The sequence below is a fragment of the Bombina bombina genome, chromosome 4, assembly GCF_027579735.1.
Source record: "Bombina bombina isolate aBomBom1 chromosome 4, aBomBom1.pri, whole genome shotgun sequence".
In the NCBI taxonomy this organism is placed as follows: Eukaryota; Metazoa; Chordata; class Amphibia; order Anura; family Bombinatoridae; genus Bombina; species Bombina bombina.
The window spans coordinates 935,476,929-935,496,765 of record NC_069502.1 but is presented as its reverse complement, the minus strand read 5'-3'; positions in this window follow the sequence as shown (position 1 = coordinate 935,496,765).

The window sequence follows — 19,837 nt, the reverse complement described above, 5'->3', positions numbered from 1 at the left end:
ATCTCAAAATTTATACTATCTAGTAGCAATAAATTCCTGCAATTCTTGAGGGTTATTAAGAGCTTGTCTGGTACCATTTTCTTCCACTATAATCTTTGCAGGATAAATCAACCATGATTTCAGACCCTTGGCATAAAGCTTTGTACAATACGGGATCATTTGCTTCATCTTAGTAGAGGTTTCCAATGAGAAATCTTGAAATAGTAAAAGTTTATTTTTATCAAAGATAAATGCCTTATTTTTTCTATATAATTTCAAGAGTTCTACTTTGGGCTCAATGATAGAAAGCTCGTTTGTAAAATATGATGTAAAGATGTGCACACTGGAGTGCGAATATAATATTGTAATGATTGAAAGTATTCAAAATTGATTGCGTGTATATATTCGAAATGGGCATGTTTTCTTCATTCAACATACGTTGCAAATGTTTTTTTTGGTTTGCGTAATGTATGTGTAATTCTGTGTAATTCTGTATTCGTAATTTCTTTCAAAAGTATCTATTAATTATCAACCTTGAACTTAGAAATTCAGATGTGTATATTATAAATATTAAATGTCTCATTTAATAAACTCATGTATTATTTATGACTTATGTTTATTTTGAAAGAAAAAGAAAATTAATACAATTGTATTCATAAGTAAAGCAATGCAACGCAATGTAATTATACATTTTTAAATAAAAAATAATTATTAATCATGTGTTCCCTCACACTGGTGTTTACAGTAGGGTCCTGTGAAGAAAATTCGTTTTTAATTATTCCATGTTCATAATCATAATCTACAACAATATCTAGATTATTTTCAATGGTTAAATTATGAAGCATACAACACAAAGTTATTATGTCTGCCACCTTTGTCAGTTGATATTTCAATGCTCCTCCAGTTTTATCTATACAACGGAATCTACTCTAAAGAAGTCCAAATGTACGTTCAATAGCTGATCTTGCTTTTGAGTGTGCATCATTGAACTTCATTTCTTTTCTGTTTGCTGGTTTGGAGACAGGTGTGATTAACCATTTGTAACATGGGTATCCTGCATCTCCTGTTGGATATATGATTTATGGTTAGTATTACAAATAATTTATGGTATGTATTAAACAATTAAACATCTTAGTACATAACTTACCAAGTATCAAACCATTTCCACAAATTCCTGCATTCATATCTTCATAAAGGAGTGATTGCTTCAGAATATAAGAATCATGTGCACTCCCTGGAAAAGCTGACAACAGAGAAATAACTTTGTATTTGTGGTCACATACTACTTGAGTGTTTAGAGAGTGCCACCCCTGTCTGTTAAAATATGTTTCTGGATGATTAATTGGTGCACAAATATGTATGTGTGTGCAGTCAATACATCCTAGAGTATTTGGTATTCCATAATGTTCATATAAATATTCCTTAATAATATTTTTCTCATTTTCAGTAATTGGAAATTTAATAAATCTGTCGATATTCTTCTTGAAAACATTAATAACCTGGTTAAGAAATCTTGAAAAAGCACTTTGTGACACACCTGTAATTGAACTGGTTCGAAAAAACCTGTTCCCAAAAAAATGAAGTGTGGTCAATAATTTAACAATTCCTGGTATTGCTCTATTTCTCCTTGTTCTAGGATCCAAATAAACTTTAAATAATTTTGTAAAGGGTAATTATAACTGATTTGTTAAATCTAAATCTTTGAAATACTATATCATCAGGCATGTCACTTAAAAATTGTCTTTCTCTGTATGTTCTGGGCCTGTATACCCTGTGTGTCCTCTTGGTTGTTGGTTCTGAAATTAATCCTTGAGATTGTTCAACATCATTTTCATTCAATATTTCTATCATATTTGTATGATGTGTTATCAACCTCCTTCTTCTCCTTTGAATTCTTCTATGTTGAAATAATGCATAATATATATATTCTGCCATCTGTAATTATAAATACAAAATAAAATTTTAAATTAAATATTTTAGTAAATTTCAAATCTTATTTTTCTAAATCATTTTCGTAAACTTACCATTATAAATTGAATTTCACTCACCTTTTTTTCAAATTACGTCAAAATATTTATAGTCTAGCAATTGCTTATTCCGACGCTCTTTTATCACGCCATTTTGTAATAAAGTTTTATGGTGAAAACATACGCAATCATCCTTCGCTATTTCAATATAAACTTCGTAAATTTATTTGTGAATATTCATAACTGCAATCGTTATGTAATTCGACATTATAAAAGTCCCCTTTTTATGGCGCAAAATTTTCTATGCTACTTTCCTGTTGAAACTTAAAATTTGATTTGCATTTTCCAAAGTAAAACGAGTGTATATAAATTCAGAAAACATTAACAATTTTAAGTACAGTATTGGATAAAGATTACATTAAAAATTAGCATAATCTTTGACTTGAAGACAATATACCTCTATGCGCTCTATTCTTACCCTCTGCATAATTTTTTAGCCCGTCAATGTATTCTGGCCCTCTGGATCACCAACAAGCCCCCCTCACTATCTCAATTTAAACAACGGTTACTCAAACAGCTTTTTGTAGAACAACTTGATACCAAATTAGACATAAAGCGTAGACTAAAGTTATTCTTTAAGAAATGGCAGGGTTTTATAAAAACTCTCTACTCTACAGTATCACATTTTACGACCATTCTCACATCAAGAAATATTCTTGGAGGCGTCCATTAGGGGGGATTGGAATGCTCTTGACTTTGAATATGGTAGTGCCGCACAGTCTTCTGTTTGGGAGGATGAGTTGATTGAGAGCTAGCTTCCCTGGCACTCGGGAATGATAGGGGGACATGGCCGCATTGTGACATGAGGAGATTGAACCCTGACACTCTGGTAGTTGTATTTAGGCTTCAAATTTTCATTTTGTTGAAATTAGTTGTTAGATAATGTTGTAAGTTAGAACTAAATTCATATTTGGAAAATGTAAGTTGGTATTTGGGAGCTCACATGGACTCTTTGCACCTTAAGCCATCAAAGGAACCTGCCGCTTACCTGGACTTGGTCACATATTTAAAGACTTTCAAACATTGGTATCTCTTTTTTTTGTATGTAAGTGTGTAACTCTTATGTGAACCATTTATCCATGAAGTCAATGCATAAATGTAATATACTCATGTGAACCCAAATAATAAAAAGAATTTGAAAAAAAAACAATGGTAAGTACATATAATCCACTATATTTTATATTTATTGTATCTGATCTGGAGGACCTAGATAACTCACAAGAAACTATTCTACAGAAACAGGAAACACAAATTAATAATTTATAGGCTCGTTTAGAAGATATGGAAGATAGAACAAGATGTAACAATATTAGAATAATTGGGCTCCAAGAAAATTCTGAATTTGAAGACTTAATCCAGATTACCTCTGTACTATTGCCACAAATATTAGGGTTTTCCCCACAAAAAAATTCCACTTGAGGTTAAAAGAGTGCAGTTGGAACAAAGAGAAATAGAATGTGCCTGGTAAAATATTTGAAATTCCAAGATAAAGTGGAATTACTTCGCTTATTTAAAAAAAAATGAAACTTGTATCCTAGGAAAATATAAAATACTCCTTTTCCAAGATTTTTCTAGTGAAACATCTGAAAAAAGGAAACTAATGGACCCCTTCTGTACGCAGTTTATAAATAAAGGGCTGAAAGCTAGGTTGATTTATCCAGCTAAAATTGTTCTTGAGGATAAGGGTAATAAACATGTATTTAACAACGTGAAAGAAGTGAAAGAATATATTGAAGCTAAAGATCACCTATAAGTATAATGCCTGTACTAGGGTTTTTCCTAGTTAATTATTTGAATTAGGGCCCCATGACAGTTTTATGGATGGGCCTTATAGGAGTACGTTTTCGACATTTTCTAGTCGTTGCATGGGATTTTAATTTCATTCTTATTTGTATTCTGCTTTTCACTTCTTCTTTTTTTCTTCTCCATCTCTATTCCCCCCCAATCTCGCATAACCTAATATTATTTTTTTAAGGATAATGATATGAATAAACTTACTATATTATCTTGGAATGTTGGAGGAATTTCCTCACCGGCCAAGCGTAAACTTATCATTAGACATCTAGCTAAGCATAAGCCAGATATGGTATTACTTCAAGAGACACATTTGACAAAGTTAGAATCGGAAAAACTCAAGATTAAATGGGTAGGAAGAGTTATTATGGCACGTTCTACTAATAGAAAATGTGGTCTGGCCATATTATTTGATAAAAGTTTAACATATTCTATTAGTAATATAGGGACAGACCCAGAATTGTGGTATATTATTTTACATGTAGTAATTCATGATATTAAATATATCATATGTAACATTTATGGTCCGAATGGGATTTCCCCGAAATTCTGGAAAAAAATGGAAAACAAATTGTTTCCTTTGGTTAACGAAAATATTATAATTGGTGGGGATTTTAATATAACTCCCTGCCCAGTGCTTGATAGGCTTATGAATAAAAATCTGAAAAATTATAATAGAGCTGCTAAAAATCCTTAAAAAGATGTCTTATATCCTTAAATTGACCGATATTTGGATACTGAGGAATTCCGATTCTCAGGTATTTACCTGTGAATCTAAATCATTTAAAACCTTTTCCAGAATTGACTTATTCAAAAATTATCCATGGCTATTAATGATATGATATCTGACCATGCGTTTTTTTCTCTTGTATTTATATTTTCAGATAATACCGAGAATAGAACAGCTAGATTTTCTTTTCCACGATTTTTGCTCCACAATGTTAAATTCTCGCTCTGGTTAAAACAGAGCTGGAAAGATTTTTCAAATATTAATAGTGAGTATTTGGATAAAATTTAGATTTTTTGGGAAACCGCGAAAGCGGTACTGCGGGGTGAAATAAAGGCTTATATGAGTATTCTGAATAAAACAAAGCAGGCGGCAGAAACCCAATATACTAACCGTGTGAGGAATGCTTATAGAAAATATCTGTCTGAACAATCTAGTTCCAACTGGAATATATACCTTGAAGCTAGAAAAGAATGAGATATCTTTTTTAAACAAAAATCATTAGATAAGGAAGCTAAAATTTATATCCATTTCAGAGGGTTTCATGGCTCTTCTGCGAAGCACCTTGCTAGACTTACAAAAAATAGGAAAAAAAGAAATTATATTCAAGCTATTCAAATAGGGGATAAGAGACATATTGAAACTGAACAGATTAGCAAAGTTTTTTTTTTACTTTTTTCAATCTCTGTACTCTAGTACAGTTAGCAACCCTGATAGCCAGGATAACTTTTGGCAGAGTATACAGACACCTCAGATTTCAGAGGAAGATTGTATAACCCTAAATACTCCAATCACGGTGGAGGAAGTATGTACAGCAGTAGATCATCTTAAACTTAATAAAGTGGCAGGGCCGGATGGTATTCCGGCAGAATTCTATAAGATATTAATACAAGAGTTAAAGAGCCCATTATGTAAATTATTCGATTTTTATTATTCTTCCATAGGCCCATGTCCACATATTTTTCTGCAGCGAATATCTCATTATTACTGAAGAAAGGGAAAAAAACAGAAGATCCGTCTTCGTATAGACCTATCTCGGTATTAAATATGGATTACAAGCTCTTATCATCTATTATTGCTAAAAGGCTTGCTGCCCCGCTTAGAATATTATACACAAGGATCAAGTGGGTTTCATGCTATCCAGAAATTCCACTAAACATATACGGAGTGTGATCACTTTTATAGATTATTGTTGGAATATGGAAAAAATTTATAAGGATAAGAATCAGGATATAGCTTTACACACTTTAGATGCTGAAAAGGCTTTTGATTCCATTGCGTAGGATTATCTCTTTAATGCTCTAATTAAGCTTGGTTTCAAAAACCAATTCTTACAATTTGTCCAGAAATTGTATAGATCCCCAATATCTTATCTTTTGATTAATAATTCTCTATGTGATAAAATTATGTTGAAACGAGGAACGCGGCAAGGGTGCCCTTTGTCACCCCTTTTATTTAATATCGCACTTGAACCACTAGCTATCAAATTAAGAGAAAAGATGAGAGATATCGTATTAGGTTCACAGACATTAAGGGCTCCATGTACTAAGCCGTCAATTAATCCGTCATTGTAGACGCGGATAAACTCGCTGTGGGCGAAATGGTGTCCGCTGTCGCTATGTACTAATAATCCCCCAATAAATAGACACATCTAGCCCGCCGCGAGCAGTGGCAGATTATTGATAAATTTGACGCCTCACTTGCTGCGACTAAGCTAATGTACTTAACTTTCAGTCGAATAGTCTGGCCAATTATTAACACGTGACATACAAGGTGTCAGAAACGTCATAGTAGTCGCGGGAAAGGAATTTTGCCCCTATAAAACTTCAACTTTTCTAAACAACTTTATTATTGTTCCAAATTTTTTGGAGAGTGATTACAGAGTGTTATTTTTTGTGATCTTTATTTACAAATTCGATATGGCTTCATCTGGATCTGATACCACTTCAAAATCCAAGAATCCTCACGTTTCGCATCAGCAAAATGTTGTTTTGATTGACATGATTATTGACTCTTATGATTATTTGTTTGGATGTCGTGTCAAACAGACAAATTTTTCGAGGAGGAAGCAGATCTGGCAAAGGATAAGCGATGCCATTAGTGCCCAGGGTCCTGGAAAAAAGGATGTTGATCAGCTGAAGAAGCATTACAACGACATTAAACGTTTCACCAAAGCTAAATTGGCCAGAGAAAAAAATTTGGCACATGCTACCGGAGGTGGACCAGCATATGTGGTTGACCTCAATGACTATGAGCAGAAGCTTGTTCCGCGTCTAGGATCAGAGATCATCACTGGCATAATGGATTATTGTGACAGTGATTTAAGAGGTAAATGTACAACATAATTGATGCAAAAATGTTTGTTAAATTATGATAGCTCAGTGTCTCCAATATATATTTCTTAAAAATAACATGATCTGACTTCTTATGCTTCCGTATCTGAATCCATATAGGCCATATAGGCCCCAAATACTCTTATCATTTATGTTGCACTAAAAATTTAAAAATATGTATAAGGGATTGTACAATAATAGAGTTTTTATACTGACTTTTTTTTAAGCTATAACGGGAATATACATTTTTTAAGAGTTGATTATAAATATAGGGGGCAACTATTATTGTGATCCCTAAAGATAACACCCATGTGTTCATTTACAAACCAGTATTGCATTGAAACTCCATAAAGAGATAATGACAATAGAAATAATGCAATTTGAAACTATTAAAAAAATATTGATGTTGTGTAACATGGTATGTTCGACATTAATCATGAAATACAATTATTTTAAATTCATATCACTTTAACTTTTATCTCTGCATATTCTGACTGACCCCTGATCACATGCCTTCTTAAATGTATGATCTATTGACTTCCATGTAGCAGTATTTGAGTATAGAATATTATTTTGAACATATTTCAAAATTAGTTGATAATATATAATTTTTCTCAGCTTTCTAAAGATATACTTTTTTCAGACATAGCTATTCACATAGTTGACGCAGTCACATGACCCATCTATGTGCATCAACCAATGATCTTTTACTGAGCCTGTATAGATTTGCTTTTCATCAAAGTATATCAATGTAATGAAGCCAAAAAGATAATACAATTAAATAATTTTGAAAAAGCATTTTCTTATGAGATCATGAAAGGAAAATGTTTTTTTTTCATGTCCCTTTAATGATTGTGCCTTCATTCACTGCTGCAATGATATTATTATTAACAGTATTAGCTTTCAGTTTAAACTAGAAATAAAAATAAAAATGTATTATTATTTTTTTTTTGTTTGTTTCTTTTTAAAGCAACACCAACAACACAAGGACAGCCTGGGAGGAGTACCAATGAAGTGCCCACTTGTTCAACTTCTTCAGCTGTTTACAGGCCATCTACCGGTGCAGCTGGTTCCAGACCTTCTACCAGTTTTTCTCATGGACAATTTATACGCTCCACATCTACTGTTACACGCAGTTCTTCATCTGCGGACACACTTCCTGATGTAAGGACCAGCACTCCAGAAACTGGTGTTGGCAGAGCAACTGGTAAGTACATTACTAATTAAATGAATAATTACAATGTTGTGTGTGTTATCTCTTTTACCTATCAAATCCAAAATATGTTTTTTTTGTACACAAATGTCAAATGTCAGTATTGACATAATCTAGTTCAAGATCGTTTACAGATGGAATGGTATTTGAAGGACAAATAGCAATGATCTTATATTTTCATGAAAGGGACACTGTACAATTTTTTTTAAATGATGATTCATGTAGAGCATGCAATTGTAAGCAACTTTCTAATGTACTTACATTTTAACATTATTTTCATTTTTATAATTGATAATAGTATTAAATTAGAAAGTTGATTGAAATTGCATGCTATATATCTTAATCACAAAAATATTATTTTTGGTTCAGTGTCCCGTTAATTGCAAAGTACATTTTCATTAATAATTGTACTAATCGATTTTTCCTTGAATGTAATAGCGTTTGAATATATGGTAACATTTACTCAATACCTATTTTAGTATTTTTTTTTTTAATAGGTGATTTGGGACGTCTTTTTTTTCCCAGAGATTGACTGGACATTCATCTCCATTATTTGATGGTATGTATCACATATGTATATATATAATATAATTTAAATTTGTGTATGACTGTTGTATCTGCTCTCTCCTTCTATTCTATTTCTGAAACCGTGTTTAGAAAATTTTATTTTTATTTACTAACAATTTTTTATGTCTTGATCTAGAAGAAGAAAACTCATCAAGGGAGATCACTATCAATCTCATGCCAATAGTGGAAAATCCAATTCAAGAAGAAACACCAGGAGGACATGATGGAAGTGAGACTCCAGATATTCTAGAAGAATTTGGAAATGCACAACCAGATGAAATCCATGCACCTGAAAACCTGGAGGAACCAGTTGAAACACAGGCACCACCAATAACACAGGAAACAGGTGCTCTAAATATTGAAAATACACCGGCAGAAGGACTATTGGCCGATGTTGGATTAAGGGAAATGTTGACCCTTGCAAGGCAATATAGAGAGGACCACAGGAATATGCAGAATATTATAAACACTTATATTGAACACTGGGCAGCTATTTCTGAAAAAAATATTGAACTAGAAATGGAAAGAAATGAAATTGAAAGGCAGAAATTACAGCTGCAAAGAGAAATGTTTCAGTGGCAGATGGATGATGAAAAAACCCAGCAAATTAATAGAGCATTATCCATCACTGAAAGGACATTACAATCTCTCTTGTCTATTGTTAGTGAAAGGAAGTGTACAACAGACCCCAAAAGGCCACGTCTACAGTGAACATTTCATTTATTATTTATAACACCGTAATCCATAAAGTTGTATTTTATGTTAATTGTTTACATATATATATATATATATATATATATATATATATATATATATATATATATATATATATTTTTTAAGTTTAAAATGTTATTGTTTAATAAAGACAAATTTTTTATGCACAAAAAATATGTTTTATTTACATAAATTCAAAATTAGGACTACTATTGATTATTCACAAAAACAGTATTTGTCATTTTTTCATTGTCATTCTTCTGACAATCATCATGGCAAAAAAAAAAAAAAAACTGTATTAAATCAAATAACATATTTTCGGTATAAAAAATCTACTTGCTCCAATAACATTCCCAAAGTTGCCCTAATTTTACCAATTTTGAGTTTAACATGATCTTCAAGACAACTCTGAGTACTTTTGTCTTCAGTTTCAGTAGTTGATGTTGAAGATACATCTGTAGAACAACAAAAGCCAAAAAAATATTAATTCAACTTACATATACATATGCGATGTATCATATGGTTTATTTATTCACAAATATTACCTCTTGATGTGGTGTTATCTATTTTATCTACTATATTGGCTTCTACACCTATGTCCACTCCTTTAAAGCTTTCATCAGAGCCAACTCCTAGAAAAATGCAATATGTATTAGTTAAAACTTAGATTTTCTTACATTTAAGATTAATGAGTATGAAACATACCTTTATCAACCATCATTGTTCTTAAAACTTCTATACTTGGTTGACTATCATCTGAACTCAAGGCTTCAAATATTGGCACACTATCAGGATTTTGAAAATCTTCTATTTCATACCTATTATTTATGTCTTCCATGGTAATATCTATGAATGTAATTACAAAGATAAAGATAGAAAACTATTTAAGCCAAAACCTAAAATATATTATTTATAAGTTAAATAACAACTCATTACCTGTCTGTGTGTTTTTATTAAAAACTTGATATGGATTTGGAGATAATTCAATATCCAATAGTGTTAGTGGCATAGGTGGAGGTAAAGCTTCACTTCTGGGTGTTTGCACCAACATTGACCGGAGGTAGCGTGGTGGCTGTTCACACTTACTTTTCCTACTTCTCATATCTATAAACATATTAATAAAAAAAATATTTGAATTTAAAAATTAAAATTTAATTAATTATAATCATTTTTTTTTTTCAAAACAGAAATTATGCTTAATACTACAATTACGATAAATGGACACTGAACATTTTTTTTTTTCTGTTGGGATTCAAATAGAACATGCCATTTTAAACAAATTTATAATTCACTTCAATTTTTAAATTTTCTTCATTCTCTTAGTTTCTTTTTTTTTTAATAAAAGGCATCTAAGCTATGTTTTGAGTTCAATACAATGTAAAACACTTGTTTATTGGTGCATGAATTAACCCACAAATCATCAAGAAGAACACAATAATGTTTTCCCACAAAATGTGCCTGCATCTAAACTTAAATTATTGCTTTTCAAATAAAGATACAAAGAGAATGAAAATAATTTGATAATAGGAGTACATTGTAAAGTTGGTTAAAATGGCAATTAGATTTTACTCTACTAACTCAGTTCTGCATGCTTACTTTTCTAACTTGTTTCAATTGTATATACTAATATAGTTATATTTTACTCTACTAACTCAGTTCTGCATGCTTACTTTTCTAACTTGTTGCAATTGTATATACTAATATTTAAAGTAACACTAAAAAAATAATAATATTGTCCTTGATTCGTCAATGATGACGCAGTTCAAAAATACCATGATTATTTTCTATTAAAAAAAATAATTTAATATATAATTTTGGAACTTACATGTCCTTATCAATCTTCGAATAGATTTATAGTACTTCGGTTCTCTTCTCTTTAAGTCACTATATTTTCGAAGACATTGTCGTCTTGTTCTTTTAATTTTTTAAATACAGTGCATTCTTCTCAGCATCTCGTATATTATTTTGTCTCGACATTCCTGTCTCACTGCCCTTACACCACCAATCCGTTTAGGGAAATATTTATCCATGGCATAAGCTAATATCACTAATTCACCAGCACCAAAAGGTTCAGGACGCGACATGTTTGACGATGACGTCATTAATCATTATGTCAATCATTAGCGCATTGATCTAAATATGTATCCCAGAAAAATTTAAACAATATAATGTATATGTAGATTAATGTATTTTGTGAATGTTTGTAAATTGATTCTATGTTTATAGTTATTATAAATGATATTTTGTTTATAAACATTTTCTTTGTTTCAGATGTGTTGATATGTATTAGAATTTACTTTGGTTTACACTAGTTATTAATAATATATAATATATAATGTTTCAAGATTGATTGTCAGTTTGTAATAAAATAATTTATTTTCCATTATTTGATGATAATTTTTGGGTGGTTTATTTATCTTCAATTTTTATAAAAATTATACAGTCAATATTTTTTTCCTACAAATGTAACATTGTATTAATGATACATATATTTATATTTACAATGACAATGTTTAATCTATATGAGCCACTATTCTTTGAAAAAATCTTGAATGGAAATAGATATTATTAAAGATAAGAAAATAAGTGTTAAGAGTAAGCCCTTAAGGTTTTTTTAATTGGAATATGGGCCAACCTAGGAGCTGTTAAAATTTGTGATTAAAATAAAACAAAGCAAATTAGCAAGTCTTTAAAATAAAAACTCCTATCTGAAAACATAAAATCTCACTTTGGAATATCCTGTCGTTTGTTAAATCTACAATTCAATGACACAATACAATGAATTACCATCAGCTATGGAGGGATTACATTACACAAATCACATTATGTAAAAGAGTTAGAGAAGCTATAGACACTAGTGTGATGTCACAAAGACAATGTATTACCTAAAATATATTGTCTGTAATTACTTTGATCATAAACTTTATTCATTTGAAACCTTTGATAATTGAAGAGTAACAACTGTAATATATTTATCTGTTTATCAAGAGGGATTTTTAAAACCTTAAGTAGAAGAAAAGTTAATAAAGAAAGTTTTTTTATTGATCAACTGAAAACACGAAGTTTAATCTTCAAAATATTGTTCAGAAACCATGTCCCTTGTTGCCATACCACGCCTATTAGCTTGTTCTACACATATTTCTTCTGTTAAATCATCAGCATCTATGGTATTTTCATCTTCTAATGGACAGCCTCTTTTGATTGCTATATTGTGCAGTATGCAGCAAACCAATATAATTTTTGCAACTTTCTCAGGTGCATACTGCATAGCACCACCAGATCAAGACATCGAAACCGCATTTTCAAATGACCGAAAGTCCTCTCAATTATCCCCCTGGTAGATCAGTGAGCTTCATTGAAACGTACTTGACTTCTGGTCTGTGGGTTGTTATAGGGAGTCAACACCCATTCTGTACATGAGTAGCCACCATCTCCTAATAGAACATATAATAAATATAAATATTAATATAAAAATAATTATAAAGATTGACAACTATACGATACAATTGAAAAATATACATGTTACTCTTTAATTACAGTCGACAAATTGGGCGCAATTTATGTACATGGAAATGAGAGACAAATTAGACGCCAGTTATGCTTACCTAGAAGCCATCCTTCAGGCATATCTCCGTCCTCGAACTTCCGGTATAAGCCAGTCTGCCTTAAGATTTAAGAATCATGACATGAGCCTGGGAAGTTTGAACGGACACTGATAATCCTCATGTTGGGGTCACAGACCATCTGGACATTCAAGGAATGGAAATGCTTTCTATTCCTATAGATCTCCTCACAAGCTTGAAGTGGTCTTACAGCAACATGGGTACAGTCTATGGCACCTAGGACATTGGGCATCCCAGCCATCCTATAGAAATTGGACTTTATAGATTGCCATTCTTCAGGGGTAGATGGCAAACAAACATATTGAGGAAAAATAACCATCATAGCCCCTATGACTTTTGATAAGTGGCGTGAAAAAGCAGATTGACTCATTCCAATAATGACGCTAGAAACTGCCTGAAAGGAGCCTGTTGCCATAAAATGCAATGCAGCTAATAGTTTCAGAAGTCCTGGAATAGATTGTGAACGAGCCGTCATCAGCTCCAAATGATCTTCAATCTCTCGATACAGGTGTAATATGGATTCACGATCAAGCCTGAATCTTCATATGATCTCTCGGTCAGAAAGGCTGTGCAAACCAACCCGTGGAAGGAATACACAGGGACACAAACTCTCCTTCTTCGAACCAATCGATTAGCGACATTTCCAGTATTCAGTCTTCTAGACCGCATTTACATCACACAGAGAATAAACAAATACAGAAGTGTCTCCATAGCTGCCGAAATGAACAATGTAAGTACAATGCTGATATTACTGCCTTTTATATATGTCTAGACTGGCGTCTAGAATGACTTTCCTATTGTTTTGTACCTTGCCCGCCACCTAAAAAGTGGCAAGGCAAAAATAACGAGGTGGGAGCGGAAATTGTCACGAGCGGACAAATAGATTTTTTAGTACATTCATTTTTGGTGAGTTGGTGGTCAAATGTGTCTAATTACAGTGAAAAATGGAGAGGTAGCGAGGTTTGGCGGGTAAGGACGCTCGCAATTTTAAAGATGCGAGTTTGAACATAGTTGACGACTTTGTACATATAAGTTTTTGAGTTTTGACGCGAGATTTTTTGTGGGTAGCTCGCTGACTGCTTAGTACATGGAGCCCTAAAATTGCTATTGTATACAGATGATCTACTGTTGTTTCTCAATAACTCACGCCAATCTATCCCTCTGATTTTGAATTGTCTTCAAGAATTTAGTCTCTTTTCAGGCTACAGGGTTAACTATCAAAAAAGTGAATTACTTTGGATTAAAAAATCTCCCAGTAGCTTGCAAGAACATCCATTTAGTATTGTAGATACTATTAAATACCTAGGTATATCATTGCACTCAAATCCTAATAAATGGTACAGTTTGAATTTGTATCCACTACTAGATAAGATAAAAGCTGACCTGGAATTATGGGCTTCTTTTCCTCTTTCAATAACGGCCCGGGTTAACCTTATTAAAACAATTATTTTTCCACGCCTTCTTTATGTTTTACAAAATCTACCGATATGAATCCCCAAAATTAATTTAATTAAACTTAACTCATGTATGTCTAGGTTCACTGCGGGTGATAAAAAATCTCGAATTTCTTTGGATAGAATGATGTTAAAAAAGGAGATAGGAGGATTATTGTTGCCTAATTTTAAATTGTATAATTGGGCAGCTATGATCAAGATAGCTTTAGACTGGATTACAGAGTTTAACATATTTTCTTCTCATGATATAGAAAGTTTTTTCTGTAATCCATTCTCATTAAAAGCCATCCTCATTAAAAGCCATCCTACATTGCCCTATTAAAACATTACCTGCTAATATTCATTGCTTGATCTCATTTTGGAATATAATATTGGCTTGGCAGAAATGCTGTACTCTTTTAGGATTAGATCCAAGTTTTTCAGATTTTCTTCATATTATAGGGATCCCACAATTTACCCCAGGTATTTATAATAAAGCCTTTATATCATGGAAAGACAATAATATTATCAATGTATCACAAATTTTGTCAGAGTATGGTCAGGTGCTTCTTTTTCAGAATTTAGTCAGACAAAATGGTATTTCTAATAAGACCTTTTTTGCGTATTTACAATTGCGTCATTTTGTAACTAGTCTGGACTGCCCTGTCTCTTTGTCTCCAGCATGGTCTGATATTGAGATATGTTGTTAGAGATTTATAATGGGTGATGCCTCTTTCTCATTAATATATGATATCATGCTTGCCAAGCAGGGTGCCCTGTCTATAGATAAAATAGTTAATAGATGGATACATATTTTCTCAGATATAGATATGGATATGATCAAAGTTAGTATTGCGGCTCTTAATTGTTGTACAATCTCTATGTCTTGGAGAGAGTCCCATTTCAAATTATTTATTAATTATTATATTTCCCCTTGTAGAATTGGCAAAATGTTTCCAACCACAGCCCCAGCATGTCCATGTTTTAGATGGCCATTAGCAGACCTGTGTCATATGATATGGCACTGTCCTAAGGTTCTCCAACTCTGGCAAAAAGTTGGGTTCTGGATGTCCAACTTATTTAACTTTTCAATTAGATTTACGCTAGAATCTATCTTTTTTTTATTTACTCAAGATATGTGTCCCACATTATATGTTAATATGGTTAATACCATCATTTTGATTGTATGTCATCTGATTTTTAAGAATTGGAAGGCTTGCAGTGCCCAATCCTTTCCCTCGGTTCTCAAGGAAATTCAAGGCCAGATTGTTTTTGAGTCTTAGTAAATAAATTTCTAAATGGCTGGTTACCAATAATTAAGTCCTATATGGCTGTTATTGAAAAACAAATTTTGTCCTTCGCAGAACTAGAAAAGGTTGCTCTGCATGTCAGATATTTATTTATTTTAAATTTCTTCCCATTAGTTGGGTGATAAAAAAAATTCACCCTTTATCATCGAGCTGCAATTACTGCAGCTAAGGCAGGGATAACAGCCACTCTTTCGTGTGCCTATTGTCTGTTGGACATTCTTTTTATCACTTCCTATATCTGTATGTACAATCATATCCTTGATGCTTTGGTTCCTTCTGTATGCAACCATGGGGCTCATTTCAAATTCTTTAACCTGAGGATTGCAATCTCTTAGTATGTACCAATGCTTTCTCAGTATACCTGGGATCTTTTGGCTCAGTCTATTGTATTGTGTCACAAATATCATTTTATTTCCTGTATCACATTTAGTTTTCTTAGTTTGACTAGATTCATCACAAACAACTTTGAGTTGTTCTGATATTAGATTTAATGGATATTTTCTAGCAATAAATTTATTGGCCATTTCTTCCAATCTCAACTTACATTTGTTACTATCTGAAACAATATGTTTTACCCGGGTGAACTGGCTTTTAGGTATTGCTTTGAACACATTGTTGGGATGGCAACTTTTATACTGTAATACGTTGTTTCTATCAGTGCTCTTTATATGTAAGTCTGTCTTCAAAAAACCACCTTCCATGTAAACATATGTATCCAGATATTCAATGTCAATCTCACTCATATTCAGGGTAAATTTTAGCTCCCTCACTGAGTCATTCAGATCCTGTACAAATGACAATAGGCTACCAACGTCACTCCCCCCCCCCACATGCCAAACACATTGTCTATGTACCTCCACCAGGAGGCACCATAGAGCTTGAACAGACTATGATGGTACACAAAGTATTCATGAAAATGTTGGCGTACGTGGGGGCGACATTGGAGCCCATAGCCATCCCCTGTTTTTGTAAATAATAAGTATCCATGAATAAAAAAAAAATTCTGATACAATATTATAGTGAGTAAGTCTATCAAAAAAACTATTTATTTGTCTGTATAATTACTGTCTGTTCTTAAAATGTTCTCAACCGCTGCAATACCACTTGTATGTCTTATGGAAGTATATAAACTAGAAACATCTAGTGTAAAAAGTATACATTTATTGCCAACCTATCCTAAATCTTTCAAATTAAATAAAAAATAATTTGCGTCTTTCACATAGGAGGTGGTTTTCTGAATTAGTGGCTGAAGTACCTTATCTAAAAAAACAGAGATACATGAGAATACAGATCCAATACCTGCCACGATTGGACGCCCTTGTTTTTTTTTGTGTGACTTTATGTATTTTTGGCAATACATAAAGTACTGGCCTTATAGGATTTTTCACCATTAAAGCATCACTGTGATTAATTAACAGATGAAGGTATAAAAGACAAGAACCTGTATAATTAAGTATACATGACTAAGGGCCTAATGCTGGCTTGAAACATTGTATGTTTTTTCTGGGACCCCATATGTGAAAAATAAAGAAACCCTGCATTCACAGAAGAGGAAAATCTTGTATTAGCACAGCAAATGCAAATGTATTATGATAAACTGTTTGGATCTATGTCTGCAAAAACATCTAATTTTGAAAATAATTCAATATGCGAAAAAATTGCAAAATCTGTATCAGCTGTAGGTGTTAGGCCCAGATCAGTGTCCAAATGCAAAAAAAGATACTCTGATTTAAAAATTAAAGTTAAAGCAAAAATGGGGAAAGAAAACAGGTGGTGGAACATATGTACCAATCACATACTCTGAATCTGAAAAAATAATTAGAGAATTAATCCCAGCTGCAATGGTTTCTGGAGTTCCTGGACTTACTAATATTGGTGTAAGAGCAGGTCATTTTGATTATGTTTCTGGATAATGTAATTAAAAATATGTATGTGAAATAAGAAATATAACCAAAAATAAAAAACATTTCTTTTTTAGTGGCAGAAGAACAAAATGAAACCTCACAAGAAAATATTGAGACACCATCATTGGATCTTAATGAATCTAATATTAATGAAAATGAAATGTTTAATAGTTTAGAATGTAATATAATTAATAAAGAAATAAGTATTGAAAGTGAACTACCACCCAACAATATATCATCTCAAAATGAAATACCAATAAATGTACTGTTGGATTTATCACAAGCCACATTTTCAAATAGTAACATAGAACAGGAGGAGGAAAACAGCATTAGCAATGAAGCTGAACATACAATTATTTATTTACAAAATGAAAATAATTCTTTGCCATCAGAAAATGAGAACAATCCTGAGGACAATTAATTTTATAAGGATGTTGGTGAATTTAGTTATAAATTAATACAACATAATGATTTATAACGCGGCAGACTTGATATTATGAATAACACCATTCTTGAATTTAAGGAAGAAATAGTTCAACAAAATCATGCTATAAAAAATGAAATGATTCTGTTGAAAAAGTAATACACATTTTGAACACATTAGTGAGTCCTTAAAATCAATAGCTCAGTCAATGATTTTTCTATGTCAAAAAAATGATTGTACTAATACTCCTTTAAATTTAAATGTTAGTTCTTCAGAAAATGCTGAAAATTTAAATTCATTTGTAACAGAATCAACCAATTTAGGTAATTCAGATATTGATGGAATAAATTCTGATGTTATAATTTCTGATGGAAAAAGAAAAGGAAATCAGAATTCTGATGGTAATCTTCCAGCTAGTAAAAAAACAATAAGAAAATATAGAAAAAGAAAATAAATGTAATATGTGTATATTATTATTCTTTGAGTTAAATATAGTAATTTTAATTAAATGAAGATAAAATACTCATTGTAGAATATTTGTAAGATTGTTTTGTTTTATAAATATTAAAGGGACAGTGCACACAAATATGCAGACAACTATGTGTATTATAAACTAATATAAGTAAGAATATGATTTTATAATGATATAAACATTCATGTTCATTAATTATATAATTATACTTGTGAACACCCCCCACTGAAATCATAAATCAAATGTACATGTGAGAAAAATATGTAATGTGTTGTATGGTGTATAACTCAAGAAAATAAAGAGAACGATTGTAAACATTATTTTTAATAACTTTCAAACAAAAAACAAATAAAAAAAAAATAAGAAATTAATGTGGATGATAAAATGGTCCACCACTTGTTTTAAGCCCAGAATAAAATGCCCTCCCCTCCCACATTGTTTCTCTGAACATCATAGCATGCTGTTCTTTTTGGTTTTCAATATTTCTGGTTATAAGTCTTCCTATTTTTTGGTTGTGAACTTTATTTTTTCGAAAATGGTGAAGCATTGAGTCTTTCAAAACTGTGATATTAGTGTTTATGTTTTCAAGCAAATCACACATTTGATCAAATGTATTCTCTTCCCGTTTTCCTGTTAGAAATTAAAAAAAATATCAAATTAAAATACATTTAAAATTTAATTGCAGTATGCACAAATTTAAAATGTTGTTTGGATAAAGAAAATAATAAAAAATTAATTGATAGTTCATGCGTTAAAAATAAAAAACTGTGTGACAACAATGTAAACTTTTTTTAACTTAACTTAAAAAAATGCACACACATAAGTGACATTCTTTATTAACATGTAAATTAAGGTGTAAATGAATACATACCTTGTTCATGTGGTTGAAGATCTTCTGCATTGTCAGCATCAACCACATTTCCACTAATTGCATTTTTCATTTTCAGCATCTTTAAAAATAAGAAATAAATATTAGAAACAAAATTATATATTATTTTCTATATTACAAGTAGTGAAAATAAAATATTGTGCACCCATTAATGTATAACAAATCCCTTTTATGGATGCATAATTAATAACCATCCATTACAAGTGCTTTTAACATTATTCACAAATCAGAAGCAGGTTTTTGGTGTTAAACTTTGCAGATATAAGGAGATATCCTAACATGTTATAGATCAGGGGATTTACATATTTGTCTATGGGGAACTTTGTCATCAAAGTAAAAATATAATATAATATATATATATATATATATATATATATATCCAAAAATTACAATGCTTAAAGGGACACTGAACCCACTGACAAAGCATG